Source organism: Microtus oregoni, unplaced genomic scaffold (assembly GCF_018167655.1).
Source record: "Microtus oregoni isolate MIOR12 unplaced genomic scaffold, Mior012 000007F_ref0000211, whole genome shotgun sequence".
Classification (NCBI taxonomy): Eukaryota; Metazoa; Chordata; class Mammalia; order Rodentia; family Cricetidae; genus Microtus; species Microtus oregoni.
This window is the reverse complement of record NW_024543066.1, coordinates 59,155,054-59,173,954: the sequence shown is the minus strand read 5'-3', so window position 1 is coordinate 59,173,954 and position 18,901 is coordinate 59,155,054. Positions and strand designations below refer to the sequence as shown.

The window sequence follows — 18,901 nt, the reverse complement described above, 5'->3', positions numbered from 1 at the left end:
AATGAGCTAGAAATGTAAAACAGAATTTCGAAAATCTTGCATTGGCCGGGAATCGAACCCGGGTCTCCCGCGTGGGAGGCGAGAATTCTACCACTGAACCACCAATGCTCCCTGTACACTGAGTTTTGAAGGGTGGAAAGACCTAGTGTTTCAACAAAGGTGCGTGCTTTGATTTGGTCTCAGCATTGATTGAAAAGTAGCCAATGCATCCAAAACAGTTGCTTTTATACAAACATTGTACTAGAAGAAACCCTGTCTGTTTTGCCTGACCCAACTCTACCCGAAAAAATAGCTTTTAGGCTGCATGCATCTCTTAGTTCTGATCCCTAATCTTCAATTTTTAATTTCAGATGGTTGCCTTGGTGTTTGTTTCTGTGTTTCTTAGGTGACCAGTCTGTGGGGACCTAGTCTAACCAAGGAAGAAATGAGAAAAATTAAAATTAAAGGAACAATAGGGGCAGACGGGCATAATCAAATTTTGGGTTGCAGAGTTAGTTTTGGTAGTTGATCATGTTATGTGACGTTTGTTGATGTGATCAGTCTCCTAATTATTGTAACTACAGGATGTGCTTTCGCTTTATTTTTGTTTTGGCAGAGTTTAGACGTTGGAGAGATCTGTCTCTCCAGTCCTTCAGGAGGGAACAAAACAGAACAGAACAGCTGCCCTGGGGGTTGAGCCCAGGAGTCCTCCTAACTTTTTAAAAGACAAGAGTCATTCTGACAATTGTGCTTCTGTTTTTGACAAACACAGGCCTCAGGTTCTGGACTCGGGTGCAGATTAAATCACAAACCTGAGATCTGCAAGAAACCTCAGCTCCATACTGACCTTGCAGAGTGATTGCGTCTAGCTGCCCTTTGCCCAACCGCGAAGACACAGACAGCTTTGGCAAGCATGCTGTCTGAGGGCCACGTGCATTTATTTCCCAACCTGCAAACTTGCACTTCCTCCTCTCAACTCCTAACTCCCAGAAAGCCTCAGATGCATACATAGTGACAAATTCTGCACTGCCACACTCCAGTGAATCCAAGGTCGGTAGCCCATGCCACCCTCCACGTCAGCACAGTGAGCTCCCTATGAGCAGCGCGCTGTTCTGAGTTTCAGTCCATCACAGAAGTCTGTCCCTATCCCTGCCTGGTCCATGTGCCCTCATTAACATTCATCTTACTGCCTGACCCAGAATTTGACATTTCCCTTAGATAAACACTCGCAGTCTCTCAGCACTACACTTTGTTTCCAGCTTAGTTGTTTGGATTTGCTGGACTCTCCAGACTCATCATCAACTGCATCCTTCATACACTACTTCTTAAATCCATTAAATATAAACGGCTCAAACACTGGCTTCCTTACAGTCAGTCTCACCTATTCTGCTCCATTTGCAACACTGTATCCCAAGTGACTGTTTTGCAATAGAAATATGGACACATCTATAGTCAAAACAAAACTATTATCTATTGATACAGTGTCTGTTACTCGGCTTCCAACACTAACAAACACAGAAGAAAGTTCAACATAAGGAAGCTGTGTTATACATTGGAGAGATGGCTCAGTGGTTAAGAGCCCTGCCTACTTTTTCAAAAGTCCTGAGTTCAGTTCCCAGCAACCACATGGTGGTTCGCAACCATCTGTAATGAGATCTGGTGCCCTCTGCATGCACACAGACCACTGTATAATAAATAAGTTTTTTTTTTTAAAAAAAGACAAACAATAGGGTGGACTTAAAAAAAAAAGAATCTGTGTTACTTTAACTCATTGTTTTAGAAGTTGTCTTAGGTGCCTATTGCTGTGATAGACACTGTGACTAAAAGAAACCTGGGGAGAAGAGGGTTTATTTTATTTTGCAGCATATAGTCCTTCATGAAGGGAAGTCAGGGCAGGAACCCGGAGGCAGGGCCTGAAGTAGATCAGGGAAGGATGCTGCTGACTGGCTTGCTCAGCCTGCTTTCGTATATAGCCCAGGAGCACTTGTCCCGGAGTGATTGGGCCCTCCAGCATCCATCAGTAATCAGGAAGATGCCCCACAGAATTTCCTACGGGCAATGCTGTGGAAGCATTTTCTCACTCATGGTTCCCTCTTCCCAAATAACTCTAGCTTGTGTCAGGTTGACAAAGAAACCAGCACAGAAATTTTAGTTCATTTTTGATTGGTTGTTGCTTTCGGACCTGTGGTGAGGCCAGATATCATGGTCTGTGCATCTATGGAACAAAATCCTTTACCACACAACCAGGAAAAGATAAAGAGGAAGTTTCTGGGGCTCCACTATCCCACTCAAAGGCATGCCCCAGTGCCCTGAAAACCTGTCACTAAGAACTGCCTCTTAGAGGTTCCACTGCCTCTGGATACTGCTGGCTCCGTGAAGAGGGAGGTAGTTTGCATAAAGAATCCATATAGATGAGCATTTGGTATACAGTGGGAGGGAGGAGACAGATGAGCAGGAGAGCCGTGAGCGTCCGAAGCCTAAGTGTTTGGACATGTTGTGGTTTGGATATGAAATACCCTCCCCGCCCCCAGCTCAGGTGTCTTAGCCTTGGTTCCCTGATGGTGACACTACTTTGGGTGGTGTTGAAATGTTTAGAAGATGGGGCCTAACCGGAAGAAGGTACCGGGCTGTGTTCTGAAGGAGCCTCTTAGCATTTACCCCTCCTCTTTGCTTCCTGTCTGCCTCACCGCACAGTACCCACAATGACGCTGAGCCTCGTGTTAGGCCACAGCACTAAGTCCTCTAGCGGGCCATGGACTGACACTGTGAGCCCAACGAAACACGGCCTCCTCCAAACTGTGTCTCTTGGGTACTGTCACCATGACAATAAGCTCACCCGTGCACCGTCATCCATCTTTGCACCAGAAGTGATGCCGTCAGGGGATCTTTCTCATGGTTTTCGCCAGGCGGTTAAAAACTTGGGCTCTTGGGGGAATAATGGCACATACCTGTAATCCTACCACTTGGACGGCAGAAGAAGAGGACTGAGAGTTCAGGCTGTCTAAACGACAACACACAACTTATTCCTCTGCCTAACTATTGGCCATTCAGTTTTTTATTAGACCAATCAGGTGCCTTAGGCAGGCAAGGTAAAACAGCAACATATCTTTACATAGTCAAACAAATACTCTATTCCACAACACAGGTCCAAAGCAGCAAGACTAAGTGACTACAGATGGAAGCCTCTCGAACCCTGAGGCAAAATATTCTTTTCTTCCCTCCTAGTTGTTTACCTCAGGAAAAGCTAACAGACACCGGAAAAGTATTCACACATTTTTACACAGTTAATATGTGCTGATAGTTTTATGTCAGCTTGACACAAGCTAGAGTCATCTGAGAGGAGGGAACCTCAATTAAGAAAAATGTCTCTGAGCTGGGCAGTGATGGCATACACCTTTAATCCCAGCACTTGGAGGGCAGAGGCAGGTAGATCTCTGAGTTTGAGGCCAGCCTGGTCTACAAGAGCTAGTTCCAGGTCAGGTTCCAAAGCTACAGTGAAACTCTGTCTCTAAAAACCAAAAAAAGAAAAATGTCTCCATAAGATCTGGCTGTAGGAAGACCTGTAGAACATTTTCTTAGTGATTGAAGGGGTGGGCCCAGCCCATTGTGGGCAGTGTCACTCCTGGGCTGGTGGTCCTGGGTTATATAAGAAAAGAGGCTGAGCAAGCCGTGAAGAATAAGCCAGGAAGCAGCACTCCTCCATGGTCTCTGCATCAGTTCCTGACTCTGGGTTCCTGCCCTGCTTGAGTGCTTGTCCTGACTTCCTTTGATGACAAACTGATACTGAAGTGTAAGTAAATAAACCCTTTCCTCCCCAGCTTTCCCTGGGTCATGGTGTTGCATCGCAGCATTAGTAACCCTAACAAAGTTACGACACCACTCAGATTTCTCCTCATGGACTTGCTTCTCTCTTGCCCCTCACTCATTCTGGCTCTATCTTTCCATTTGAGACCACCCTCACCCTCCATTATTTTTGTGTGAGAAGTAGCATTCATTGAGGTTTTTTCTTCATGTTGATCTGTTGTCTGCTGGTGAAGAATTGTCTCAGGTCTTCCCCAAGCTCCATCAAAGTATCATTAATTTGCATTGATCACCGAAGCCTGCCTTTACTGTACACAGAATCCTCAGAGGCACTTACTTCCTTTCAGCACGTTGAAGACACTTGCGTTTGATTTTTGCCTTTCAGAAGTCAGTGGTTCTCTACCTGCTACTGATTGAAATAGATTCCTTTTTTTTTCCTGCCTGCCCTCCTCACTATTTTTTTTCTTTGTCTTTGATTTTACAAGGTTTTACTGTGGTGGGCAGAGTCATGAATTTCTCTCTATTTATCTGTTTACCTCTATTTACCTTGTTTGTAAAATCTGTTGACTTATATTTTCATTAATTTTTAAATTTGCTCTAACACTCGCACATGCGTGTGCATGTGTGTGCGTGTGCACTTGCAGAGGTAAGAGGGCAGACAACTCTGTGAGCTCAGGTCTCTCCTTCAGCTTTCCCATGGGTTCTGAGGACTGAACTCAGATGGCCAAGCTTGCAATGATCTTGTCGTCCGACATATACTCTCATGGCTGAAAAGCCGAGAAGCACGTCTTAAACACACCTCTGTTCTCTCCCCCTTCTCACCCCATTGGCTACTTCTCAGAGTGTGCTTGGCCGTGTCTTCTGCTTTGCTCTTTGCACCTTGGATCTCTTTATCCTCCACTCCACTGACTCTCAGGAGTGATTGCTCTTTTGTTAAACTCTTCCACTGAGTTGTTGATTTTATTACTTTTATTTCATTTAGTAATTTCTTTTTTAAAAGTTGTTTCTATTGAGTTATATATTTTTCTTCACTCCTCTCCCTTCCTCTCCCCTCCCCTTCTACCCTCTCTCATGGTCCCCATGCTCCCAATTTACTCAGGAGAGCTTGTCTTTTTCTACTTCCCATGTACATTAGCTCCATGTATATCTCTCTTAGGGTCCTCTTTGTTGTCTAGGTTCTATGGGATTGTGCTCATTTAGTAATTTCTATTTTGGTGTAGGAGGTCCTTCTTCTCTTTGTGTGCTGCTTTCATTGGTTGAATAAAGAGACTGCCTTGGTCTTTTGATAGGGCAGCCTTTATGTGGGCGGAGTAGACAGAACAGAATGCTGGGAAGAAGGGAAGTGTGGCAGACGCCATGGCTTTCCTCTCTGAGGCAGACGCTAGTTAGACTCATGCCGGTAAGCCACAGTCAAGTGGCAATACACATTAATGGAGATGGGTTAAATTAATATGTGAGAGTTAGCCAATAAGAGGTTAGAACTAATGGGCCAGGCAGTGAATACAATTTCCATGTAATTATTTTGGATGCCAGCTAGCTGGGCTGCTGGACGCAGCCTGCTGCGCTCTTTACAACACTATTTGACCCTCTAAATCTGCTTTTTATTGTTCCCAATAATGTGTGTGTGCAGTGTTAACAAAGCCCTTTCATTTCTCTGCATGATAACCAGACCTTTGACTTGTACAGTATCAATCCCAAAGACTGGAGGAGAAAGACCACTGACCCAAATCACTGTGGTCAAATTAATTAAAGAAAGTTATTAATTGTAATTAATTATAAAGCAAGCAATTGATTAAAGCAAGCTTTTTATTTGTGTACATGAGCTACCTCTCCCTAAGATGGGGTTCAAGAGGTCAGCATTGGATGTGAGGGAGACAAGGGTTTTTACAGCTCAGGGGTAGGGGCCTTCTAAATGGAAAATTTGGGCAAAATAGGTAGGGTTACAGGAGCAGAACATAAAAATAACAAGTTGATCAGAATAGCCTCCTAAAACAAAGACACGATTGCAGGGTAGTCACATAACCCTTTGAAACAAAGGTAGGCTTGCAAGATGGTTATAATAACTTTTTGAAACAAAGGCATGGTTGCCATTCCCTGTAACGGCAGAACAGAACCGTTCATAGTTAAAGTTACAGATGGGGTATGGCCCAATTCTTGAGAAACAGAGGTCTAATCACAAACAGGCACTAGCCTGGCTGGTCTTCACCTGAAGTAATATGGCTTTCAAGTCTAAGATGGAAGCAATCTAGTTTATCACCAGTTTTTATTCATGGACACCTTACCTCCTGACTGATGGATTGCACCTGGCTCAGGGGAACAGGCCCGCGCCCTGGTGAGAGGGTACGTTCAGAGTTTCTGGGTATGAGATGCAGGGAAGCTGCATGCACCTCTGTGGGCATTAGAAGCTGCTCTGCCAAGTCCCTTTAAGAGCTTATGGCTCCCACGGGACCAGGCCTTTCTAAACCAGCTTCCAAGCAAGCAGTCAGCTGTCACCCCCCATGTGGTTGGTGAGGGGCGGATGAGTGGCCCCCACCTCACCACCAGCCCCCCACCGTTGCCACCCTGGAAGCAGCTCCTGATGCCGGTCCTCCCCCACTTTTAAAGCCAACTGTGGTTCTTACCCTTCTAATTGACTGGTATCACGTGTGGTTCATGAGCCTCTTAGAATCCTGAATGCTGACGCTAAGAAATCCTCTTTCTAGGCAAAAGTCTTCCAGATCCTTAATGTTTCCCGAGCAATTTTAGGTGCCATATCTTATGGCTTTTCTGAAATTTTCCATACTCCTGACATATTGAGAATCAATTCCTAGCCCCTCGGTGTTTATTATCTCTGATTTTGTGCTGCAGAAAATAAACCAAGTGAACGCGAGGCTTCTCAGCAGGTGCTCATCTTCCCCAGAGCAGGGTGGGAGCTGGGCCAGCACAGGACATTGGCCCTGCTGTCAAAGCGACTCCGGAGCTTGCGCAAAAGCAGGGGAAGACGGCTTACTCAAGGACTCTAATGAACAGAGTAATTCTCCACCATCATACCCTCCCGATGCTCTGGGGGTATGGCTGGACCATGTCATAATCCAGGGATTGTGTAACGAATATCTGTAGATATTCTAACTGTAAGAAATAATTCAGCTAAGACATATTAAGATGCTGATGTTGGGGCACCCCAGCCCTCCTGGCGCCTACACTACAGATTCATGGGTAAGTTAATGCTGGCTCTGGCAATGGTCACTGTGATTGCTCCCTGTTGGCCTGTTTCTTGCTATGTAGCCCACACTCTTGGTCCCTCCATCATCCTGTTTTTTGAGTGCTGAGATTACAAGTATATAAATCTTTAAGAAATAATTAATTTTATTTTTAATTATGTGTAGGTCTGTGTGGGCATCTACACATGAGTGCAGGTGCCCGCGGAGCACAGAGGCATCAGGTCCCTCTGGAGTCCCAGGTGGTTGTGTGCTGCCCAATGTGGGTACTGGGAACAGAACCTGGGCCCTCTGCAATAGCAGGATGTGCTCTGAACCCCAAGTCATCTCTCCAGCTCCTTGCATCCTTGTCTTTAAGTAGCAGGCTGCCTTCAGGGATCAGACGTTAAAAATATATACGGACATTGTTTAATCCCGTAATGTTGAAGGCAAGCTGAGTTTGAGCTACCAGCGTAGGAAGAACCCTTAGATGGTGAATTGCATCCGCTGGAAAATAAACCGTGAAGATGTTTCCTTGAGACTTGGAACAATGGCAGTGAGGAGCAGCTGAAATGATTTGATCCTCACATCCTAAGCGGGAGGAAATTCTCTGATCTACTTACCCAGGAGTTAACTGAGGGCCTCTAGCAATGGAATTATCAAACTGAAAAATGAATTATGGCAAACTGAAATAATAGCCTGCCTCAATTCCTTTCTGACCTGTAAGCTCTTGAAACTAAAAGTAGTTAGCTCTTTTTAATTTAGTGTGGGTAATATTTTTTGAAAACTCAAAATATACTAAACGGATTTTTCTAGGGGAGCCGTTCTCAACGTATAGGTCGCGACCCCCAAGACCATTAGAAAACACATATTTACATTGTGAGTCATCACAGCAATGAAATTACAGTTACGACGTAGCAACAAAAATAATCTTATGTCTGGGGGTCAGCACAACATGGGGAACTGTGTTAAAGAGTCGCAGCTTTAGGGAGGCTGGGAACCACTGCTTCAGAGAGATACAGTTCAAATCTTGGGTTCGACCAGTTTCTGTTTCTAGGTCTCAGGCCTCTTCTGTTAACGGACAATGGGCCTGGGAACTCCTGTAAAATGTCTGTAGTATGTCTGGAACGAGCACTAACTTCTAGTAGTTGCCCCCGTCACATGACTGCTCAATTAATAATGGGCGCTGAGAAGTTATACACTTTTGGGTGATTCTTTATGTTTAACATGATGATTTTCACACCAAAATAAACAAAATATATGTGTTAAAATATATGCACATGCAGAGCCTCGAGAAGTCCAGGCTGGCCTCGAACTCCTGATCTTCCTGCCTCTGTCTCCCAAATGCTGGGGTTATAGCCTGAGCCATGCTTAGATGAGTTCTGAACAAAGTGCTTTGCATACAAGGCCATCTTGTCTTCGAGTCTCAGTCTGTCACGCATGATCATTGTCTCAGGGTCCTAGAGAGCCTTCTTGCGTCAGGTTTTTATTTGAAGAAAGTCTTAGGGAGAAGGAAGATGTTGATCATGTTTAAACATGAGACAAATACCTGTGGACACGGAGTCTCTATTCTCTCCCCCACTGACCATGGTCTAGACAAAATCCTTTTTTCTTCCTTGGTAAGAAATCTTTCTATAATGAAAAAAATACCTATTTAACTTTTATTTATTATATGAATTTAGTCTATTTAATCTGTTTTATTTACATAGGTTATTAAGTTAATTTTTCCTATTAAAATAATGGAATCGCTGGGTGGTGGTGCACACCATGCCTTTAATCCCAGCACTCGGGAGGCAGAGTCAGGCAGATGTCCGTGAGTTGGAGGACAGCCGGGTCTCTAAAGCTACACTTAATGTATTTTAGTCTAGAGGCCGTGTTTTCAAGTACAAATCAACAAGTAAACATTTGTACACACGTTATATTAGCCCGAAACTGCTAATATTTGAGTTGTAGATCCAGAGCGTCCTCTGGCTTGCCACAGACTGAAGGAAGTGCTGGTGATCAGCTCCGTGCTTACTCTTGGGTTCACCACCACCAAGCATGCCCATGACATCATATGAGCGTCCTTGTTGAAGCAACACACGAATGAATCAGGACAGTGACTCTTCCTCTTTGAACGTGTGGACTGCACGATGGAAGTGAAAAATGCTGAGTGTGTAACAAATGCACCCTTCACACACATACACGCACGCACATGCGTGCACACGCACGCACATGCATACACACATACACACACGTGTGTGTACGTGGGCCCAAGCTCTGTGCAAACACAGCAAAGAGTGATCTTCATATTCTGAAAAAGAGGCCAGGGTGTCTTCTCAAACCACATCATGAAGAAATTTATGAAAAAGAGAAGGACCTGGAAATGGGGAAACGTGTGATTCAGTTGAGCAACAGAAGCAAATGCCCTTTCTGGTATCTTCACTATTTCCTCTAAACACCCCACAGAGGTTGGTTTCTTTTTTGTGTGTGTTTGATTTTCGTTTTTTGTTGTTTTTTAAATGTTTGACTTTCACCCAAATCTGGTGGGAAATAAAGAGAACCTGAGTGGTTGATCCCCCAGTTAGGTCTCATCTCAGAAGCCTTGACTAAACAACAATTGTCCAGCCACGGAAAGGAGAAAGAAGTCTGTCTATATGAGTATGAGAGAGAAATCACTCAAACCCAGTGGCTTGAAGGAGAGGGGCATCGAAGTTCTTACGGTTAGGAAATAGCCTCTCCGTGAGAGATGTCCGAGCTGAAACGATTGTCATAACCAATGGAAGAAGAAAGATGTAGGTAGCTCTTGTTCTCACAGACTGCTAATCTCATCTGTCTATTTGGCAGCTGGTGTTGACAGGAGAGGAGCCTGGGGTGTGTTACTGATGGTTCTACCACCGAGGGAGAAAGACTTGGGTCTGAGGGTGAGCGGTCCCGTGGGCTAGAATATGATTACAACTTAGGGACCATGGCTGCGCTCCTCTTCCCACCCCTTCCCACGGGTGCTGCTCTAGGAAGAAAGGAAAGGTTCCACCCAAGCACTGTGTGTGAGCAGGAGGCACAGACACAGTTACCCTGTTCCTTCTGGGCAGAGCCCTTGCTCTAGTCTACCTTAGGTGGCTGTGTTAGTTTAGTTTGCCTTGTGTTGGTAACCGAAAGTAACTTGGGGAGGAAAGGGCTTATTTCATTTTAGAGTTGTGGTCTCTTCATGAAGAGAAACCGAGGCAGGAGCTTGGAGGCAGGAACTGAAGCAGAAGCCATGAAGGAGAGCTGCTTACTGGCATGGTCCTCACAGCTTGTTCTGCCTGTGACATGCCCAGGGTGGCACTGTCCCTAGTGAGTTGGGCCCTCCCACATCGATCAATCATAAAATGCCTTATGGGCTTCCTTATAGGCAATTTAGCGGAAGTATTTTCTCAACTGAGAAGCCTCTCCTCAGATAATTCTGACTTGAGAAAAAAACCAACCAGGAGTGGTGTTTCATTTTGACATTAACTGTGTGTTACGTTATACCAATACTGTTACATTTTCCTGGAAGCAGGTAAGAAGTTTGAGGAGACAGCCTGGAGCACCAGCTGTACAGTCGGCAGCCTGGAACACAAGCTGTACAGTTGACAGCCTGGAGCACCAACTGTACAGTCGGCAGCCTGGAACACAAGCTGTACAGTTGACAGCCTGGAGCACAGCTGTACAGTAGGCAGCCTGGAGCACAGCTGTACAGTCGGCAGCCTGGAGCACAAGCTGTACAGTTGACAGCCTGGAGCACTCACTGTACAGTCAGCAGCCTGGAGCACTCACTGTACAGTCGAAGACAATCTCTAGTGAGTTCCACCACCCTGTCTTAAACTATAGCTGTGAAGAGGAACATCCCCACCGAGTTCAAGAAGGCCATACTTGACTCCTGGAAAGTCAGAAGACATACAACATCTACCATCCTTACCAAGAGCTCAGCCACCAGGAAGATAGCAATGTCTTTTTTCTGGATCCGTGTCACACCCCTACCGCTAAAGACTAATTGTCTCTAGAGAGAAGCCAGCTTTGACTAAATTTCAGCCCCGTCGGGTCTGTAAAGCAAAGCTGTTGGTTGCCTGCAGCCTCCTCGTTGACCCTCAGTGTAGAAGCAGCAGCTTGGAGCTAATATCAGCAGAGATGCTCTTTACCTTGGGGCTAATAATCAGCAGGGACGCTGTTTCTAGGGCCTTTGGCAGCTTTCACTTTGGACCCTGAGGAAGCCACTGGCTTTTTTATTTATGTCACATGTGACACCGATACAATGATAATATGTAGCAAGAGGAAACTGCCGGTACTCTAGCTTCCTTCGGATGGATTTACTTTCATTTCTGTGACTGATTCTCCATTGAGATTCATTTTCATTTCCTGCTAAGTATCAGTCCAGAGGGAAGAGAAACTGAGCTGGGCTAGTAAGGAATGACTCAGATCATGAGGAAGGTTCAGCCGGACCCACAGATTGGCTAAAACCCTTAAAAAGTAACGAAGTTTTAAGTGTTTATAGATAAAAAAAAACTGGTAAGGGATCATAAGTAGCTGGATGGTGGTGGCACAGGCCTTTAATCCCAGTACTTAGGAGGCAGAGGCAGGTGAATCTCAGTGAGTTTGAGGCTAGCCTGGTCTACAAAAAGAGTTCCAGGAGTCAGGCCAAGACAGCCAATACTTACACAGAGAAACACTGTCTTGAAAAAGAAAGAAAGAAAGAAAAAAAGAAAGAAAGAAAGGAAGAAAGAAAGGAAGGAAGGAAGGAAGAAAGAAAGAGAAATTTAGTATTATATTAGAAATGGTTAAAATGGAAAAGAACAGGGGGTTAGGGGGGTTTGTGTATCTGTTATTCAGTCACTCAAGGGACTGGGGAAATGATGAGTTTGAGGCCAGCCTGGGTTACATAGTAAGACCCTGTCACAGACCAAACACAAGAAAGGATTGGGACAGAACCCCAAAAAGAAGCAGGGACAGCACAATAAAGATAAAGGCAAAATTAATAAAAACGGGTTATAAAACTAGAAAGGGGATCACAGGGGTCTCAAGTAGGGGTTTAGTAAGGGCTGGGAATGGAGAGGGACGGCATGTGTGTAGTTTGGAAGAGAAGAGGGGGTGGAGGATGAGGGGAGGGGGAAGGAGAAGCGTGGGACAGGAAGGGAAGGGCCCAGCAGGAGGAGAAAGGGGCTGGGGGAGGCACGGAGGGAAGAGAGAGTGTGTGTAGAAATATGACGAAGCCTGTCACTTCGAATTGTGGAGCTAAGGCAAATAATCCTCAAATTGTGGAGCTAAGGCAAATAATATTTAACAGACCCCCCAATTTCACAGAAATTCACTGTGTAATAAAGACGCTAGCAAATAAGAAAATAAAACAGAGAAGCCAAAATATAATAAATAGAACCTACGAAATCCCCAGTTTACACTTTTTCCCTATAAAAGGAGGCCTGAAAAGGTGATCCACACTGTGCTCTCAAATCCCGCTTTGGAGAGCCAGTCCTGTGCACAGTAAACAAAGCCTGCACAACTGACTTTAATTTGGATGGTGGTTTCCGTTCTCGCTTGATGGGATCAGCAGTGTCAAGGCAGATGTGACTGTTGTGGGGACGTAGGGAGAGGGCTGAGCATTACCTAAGCAAACACAAAACAGTCAGAAGAAGATGGCGTTACCTTAGTCATCAGTCCCAAGGCCACTGTGTGCTCCATCTGGGACATACTTGAAATACTCTGTGAAAGAATCTGTGGCCAACGTCTTACATCCCTTCTCTACTCTTTTTACCTATAATGTCCTCCTGGACTGTTGCTGTGATTTTGAAGACGTCTTAATGAAATCCTATGATGTTGCTGGAGGGACAAAGAGGACCAGGAACATTGAGTTCTCTGATCCAGCAGCCCTCCTTGGGTACAGGTCTCAACGACAGTCTTTGAGTCAGGCCTCCACGTCTGCTCCTGCCCTGAACCTTCAGGAAGTTAAAAGCTGGAGGAGAGATTTGTGTGGCATTCCTGTTTCCCGACAAAGAAAGCAAGGCACAGTGACCATGTCACTCTGATAATGGAAAATATGTATGTATGTAATGGTATGTATGTAATAGTATGCATGTAATAGTATGTATGTAATGGTATGTATGTAATAGTATGCATGTAATAGTATGTATGTAATGGCATGTATGTAATAGTATATATGTAATGGTATGTATGTAATAGTATGTATTAATGGTATGTATGTAATAGTATGTATTAATGGTATGTATGTAATAGTATGTATGTAATAGTAAACAGTAAAACGAAATTCACCATTATGCAGCTTAGGCCATTTCAGGAGAGCATAGGAATATTAAAATGGTTGATGAAGTGTAGGGGTGCATAGGAATATTAAAATGGTTGATGAAGTGTTCATGAGGACCAGAGGTGGAGTCAGAAGAAATGACAAGCTCATCTAGGAATGAACAGCCCAGAAAAGGAACCACAACACCGCAATCTCTAAAGGCCACCACAACAGCATAGTGAAGACTTAAGTCTAAAGTCGCTCTCATCCCGAAGATGCCCAAACCGAAAGGCAGCTAGATACAGAGATAGGAATGACTAAGAATCGAGACATCAGTGGCTTCTGGTGGGACTTTTTATTACCATGAAGGGTATTTGAAGGGAGATATCAAGTCTGCTTCATGTGAATCTTCTGCTTCCTCTTCTAGCCTTAGTAAATGCGCCAAAGCTGCCGATTTCACCGGGTTAAAACTATTATGGGGCTGAGGCTATAATTCAGAGACAGAGCACCAAACTTGGTTTAATTCTCAGTACTGTTTAAAAAAATAATGGCATATACGATGCTTATTTAATATAATTGTAACTTTGATAATTATGCCCAATTCTTTTTTTTCCAGTTTTCATGTGTATGCAGGTGTCTGTGTGCATGTTTTTGCACATGTCTGTGACTGCGTGTGGTGTGTGTATTGCATGTATGTGAATTCAGGCCAGAGGCTGATCTTCTCTTACTCTTTCACGGTAGGCAGAGGTACTGCTTGTTCATTTCCTGGCCGCTCAGACCCGAAATAATCACACAGAAACTCTTGTAATTACAATACTGTTTGGCCAATAGCTTATGCATATTTCTAGGTAACTCTTACAATCTTAAATTAATCCATTTCTATTATTTTATATTTTACCCCGAGGCTTGTGGTTTACCGAGAAGGTTCTGGCTGGTGGCTCGAGTCTTTCTCCTCCAGGGGCTACATGGCATCTTCCTGACTCTGTATCTCTACCAGCGTGACTTTATTCTGCAGCTTCTTTATTAACCAATGGTATTCACAGCATACAGAGGGGAATCCCACATCACCTCCTCTTTTCTGTCTAATTAAAAAGGAAAGTTTTAACTTTAACATAGCAAGGTTACAGTCAACAAAACAGTTATCAACCAAGAATTACAGTTACAATACTTAGTCTATTTATATTTGGCAAATTAAGGAAAATACTCTTATCAATCCTATCTTTGTGAGTCTAAAGTTTTATATTTAATCTACCTTTTATTATAACTAAGGAAAACTATAACTATGTATTCTTCAACTCCATTAAAGACTCCAGAAGGATATACTATTACCTAAGTAAACAGGGAGTGCATTGTAAGCAATTCCAAAACTCTATAATTGACAGAGACATCTCACTGCCTGGACAGTCACCCAAAGTTTTTTTTTTTTTTTTTGTAACATTGGGGCACCCATCTTTAGCCTACAGGCTCATAGTATTCGGCAGACTTTTCATGAAGCAGGAAATTTTAAGAACAGTTTTACCTATATTGGCAGTTTGTCAGTCACTTTTCTTCTGTGTCCTGCAGAATGTCTGGCAGACTCTTTCATGAAGTAGAAACCCTGAAGGACTGTCTCACCTTAGGCAAGTTCAGCAGTCATTTTTCTGTGGGTCTTGCATGTGCAGTTCATACAGCATAGCATCAAGCAGTCCAGGCAAGAGCAGTTTCTTGCCCGAATGCTAGCAAACTCCATAAGGAGCCTCTACGATGCCCATCTCTTCTTGAAGTAGATTGGTACTGCCAGGAGTAGATGTGTCTCATTGTCATGAAAAGTTCTTTTTTTTTTATACTAACCACTATACAAACGAGGAATGAAAAGTTCTTAAAACATTTTAAATGCCATATTTTGTTAGTCTTTGAAAGGTTTGAAGAATAACTATTCATCTGAAACATATCTTTGTACATCTAGAAAACCTGACTAACTTGACTACAAGCTTGATTATTATAGACGACTATATTAACCTGCTTTTTAATTATACATTACATTTTAAATGAGCTGCACAAACACAATACCTTAATCAAGAGCAGAAATATACATATAACAAAATTTACCTTAAATTTGCATCAATAAACCAAGATCCATACCAATGCAAATCTCTATAGCATATCCCCCTTTAAATGTGAACAAACATTTATAAACAATATTTGGGAGTCTCTTTAAAGACTTCATCAGAGTCTCTCAATCAAACGCAGTCTTTGCCGATACAGCTAATCTTGCTAGCTAGCTTCCTTTGAGGCATCCAGGTCTGTGCAGTCTGAGGCTGGGATTAAGGGCAGCCACACCTGTCTGTAATTTTCTTTGGTGTCTGGGGATTCAAACCCTGGCCTCCAAACTTTCCTGGCAGGTGCTGCAACTGTAGAGTTACCTATCTCCCCAGCCCAATTATGCACAACTTCCATTTAGTTCCTGAAAGATATGGTCATTAAAGGAGGAATTGTGGGGCTGGGGGTGTAATTCAGTTGGTAGAGTACTTTCTAGCATGCGTGAGACCCTGGGTTCCATCTTTAGCACCGTAGAAACGGGCATGGTAGCAGACGGTGTGCCCTCCTAGTACTCTTGAGATGGAGGCAGGAGGATTAGAAATTCAAAGTCGTCTTCAGCCCGGGATGTATGAGACCCTGGAACATACACACACACACACACACACACACACACACACACACACACACAGAGAGAGAGAGAGAGAGAGAGAGAGAGAGAGAGACAGACAGACAGACAGAGACAGAGACAGACAGAGAGAGAGACAGACAGAGAGACAGAGAGAGACAGAGAGACAGAGAGAGAGACAGAGACAGAGACAGAGAGAGAGAGAGAGAGAGGGCATTACAGGCTGCTGCTTCTTTAAATGACTAAAGCAGTTTTAGTCAGTTCTTTGTGGGTTTAAATTTTCTTCATTTAGAGCTGGACCAACAACTGGCCATGGGTAACTTCCCACGGTAGAGAAGACATTAGCATATAATTTTTTCTATTCATGTTTGAGAAGTGCCCTGAAGTCATTTTAAAACCGTGACATGTGTAAAAGTGAGGCCGTCATTACAGATCATCTGTATGTGGACATATCCATGATACAGATGTTTGTGTATTCTTTCATGAACCCTGCGAGCGTCATGATTTTCATTGTCCATTAAATGCTAGACACTACTGTCTGGTTAATTATGAGATGTGTCCCACGTTCCCATGTTCCTAGACACTACTGTCTGGTTAATTACGAGATGTGTCCCATGTTCCCATGTTCCTAGACACTACTGTCTGGTTAATTATGAGATGTGTCCCACGTTCCCATGTTCCTAGACACTACTGTCTGGTTAATTATGAGATGTGTCCCACGTTCCCATGTTCCTAGACACCACTCTAGATGAGCCTTGCTGTGTAGCACAGGCTAGCCCCAAACTCACAATCCTCTCGTCTCCTCCCAAGCACGGGACTATAGTAAGCAGGCACCACCACTCTCAGCTCCGGCAGCCTTTATCCGAGTCTAGAATGTGTCCTAAGGAAAGAGTAACTCAAAATTTAAAGATGCTGCAGCTCTGGTCATAATGGTTAGGGATTACCTACATGTGCCTGAAGAGAAGTTGATGAACTCAAATGATGGTACATCCATACAGCAGAAAACCACAGAAGGAAAATAGTGTGAGGATTATGAAAATGTTATTTGATGGAATCTTAGTGAATTGAGGCTTGCCTGTATCTCTCAGGATACTCAGAGCTCTTTCTGGAGTTTCTGCATTCCTGTGTGTCAGCCAGCTACCTCACTGAAGCAGTCTTGGAATCTCAGGGGACCACAACAGGGAGCATTCGTTTCTTCTCATGGCAAGCTCTGTTTCAGAGTAGTGCACGGTTAGTGCAGATGGCTTCATGGCCAATGGAAACCAAGTGGATGAGCCACAGTGGAGAGTCAAGACGGCATCTTTAGCTGCTCCTGATGCTGTAGAAGCGTGGGGTGACCCACTGCTAGTGAGATTGCTAGTCAAGTCCCTGCTGTGAGACAATGCTCTGCACATTGTAAATATTTGTCACTCAGGTTGGCTTAATAAAATGCTGATTGGCCAGTAGCCAGGCAGGAAGTACAGGCAGGGCAGCTAGACTAGGAGAATTCTGGGAAGAGGAAAGGCAGAGGCATGGTCACCAGCCAGATGCAGAGGAAGTAAGATGAGAATGCCCCACTGAGAATAGGTACCAATCTGTGGCTAAACATAGGTGAGAATTATGGGTTAATTTAAGTTGCAAGAGCTAGCTAATAATAAGTCTGAGCTAACAGGCCAAACAGTTTATAATTAATATAAACCTCTGTGTGTTTCTTTGGGACTGAATGGCTGTGGGACTGGGCAGGACAGCAACTTCTGTCTACAAAGTAACCACCACATCATTGAACCACCCTTCTTTCTGTTTAACTGTCTTTCTCTCCTAACAGAATCCCTGGAATCATTAGATCTTCACAGCTCTCTAAGGACCCCACTCTGACTGAGGGCACAGAGCTGCTAACTTGAACCTTGAACCTCCTTTCCTAGGATGTTCTTGTCTACCGGCCTAAGTTAACTGTCTCTGTGATATTTATAGTAAGCATTTCGTCTCCTTGGATTTAACCTAAGTGTTATAAATCCATAGTATCTTTCAGGACGATGGCTTATATATTACTGACTTCACTTTTTACTGCTATGGATGATTGATTCTTCCTATGTGTCTCAAGGAACAGAGGCCAGTTTGTGCTAGGGGGACTCTTTTCATAACTCTCAGAGAGGCTGATGTAAGAAGTTTCTGGATCCAAATGGTAAAATTATCCAATCTGTGAACCAATCTTAAAATAGAGTTTTGTCATAATTGTTCCTTAAGAAATATAAACAGGGGGCTGGAGAGATGGCTCAGAGGTTAAGAGCACTGGCTTCACTTCCAAAGGTCCTGAGTTCAATTCCCAGCAACCACATGGTGGTCACAACCATCTGTAATGAAATATTCTGCCCTCTTCTGGCCTGCAGGGACATATGCAGGCAGACCACTGTATACTTAATAAATAAATAAATAAATAAATAAAATAAATCTTAAAAAAAAAGAAATATAAACAGTAGAGGGAGAAAATAGTTGGAAGGGAGTACCACCACTAAAACTTGAGCCTTTCCAGCAGACTCTGAGCATCCACAAAACAAAATGAGTAAACAAACTAAAGACAGAGTTTAAACGGAGAGAGATGGGCTATGGGCTTTGAGAATGGAGAAGAAAGGTTCTAAACATCAGGGATGGAAAGCAGGAACAGTGGTCCACATTTCCAATCTTACTATGTGGGAGGCAAAGGCAGGTGGTGCTCTGGATAGCCAAGGCCAGCCTGGTCCACAAGTGAGCCTCAGGCTGTCAGGGCTACAGCATCACCCTGGAGAGAGAGGTGGGAGGGGCATGCAGCTAGGCATGATGGTACAGGGCTATAATAATCCTAGCACTTGGGAGGTAGAAACAGGAGGATCAGGAGCCAAGGTCATCCTTGGCAACATAGTATATCTGAGGATAACCTGGGCTACAGAAGACCCTGTTATAGAGGAGGAAAGAACTAAGGATGTATTTCCCAGAAAAAAGGAACACAACCATAATGCAAGTGGACAGAAGTGGTCATTTCCTTCCTCTTTTCTAATCTTGGTTCCTAGCCTTTACTAGAGTCTCTTCAATGTCTCACACAGTGCAGATTTTTAC

At 43.9% G+C, this 18,901-nt stretch overlaps 1 non-coding gene across 1 annotated transcript; it reads right to left on the bottom strand.

Moving 5' to 3' along the window:
• Positions 1-37: 37 nt before the first annotated feature.
• Positions 38-108, bottom strand: Trnag-ccc. The gene has a single exon. It is a non-coding gene; the product is annotated as a tRNA-Gly (tRNA).
• Between the last annotated feature and the right edge of the window lie 18,793 nt (positions 109-18,901).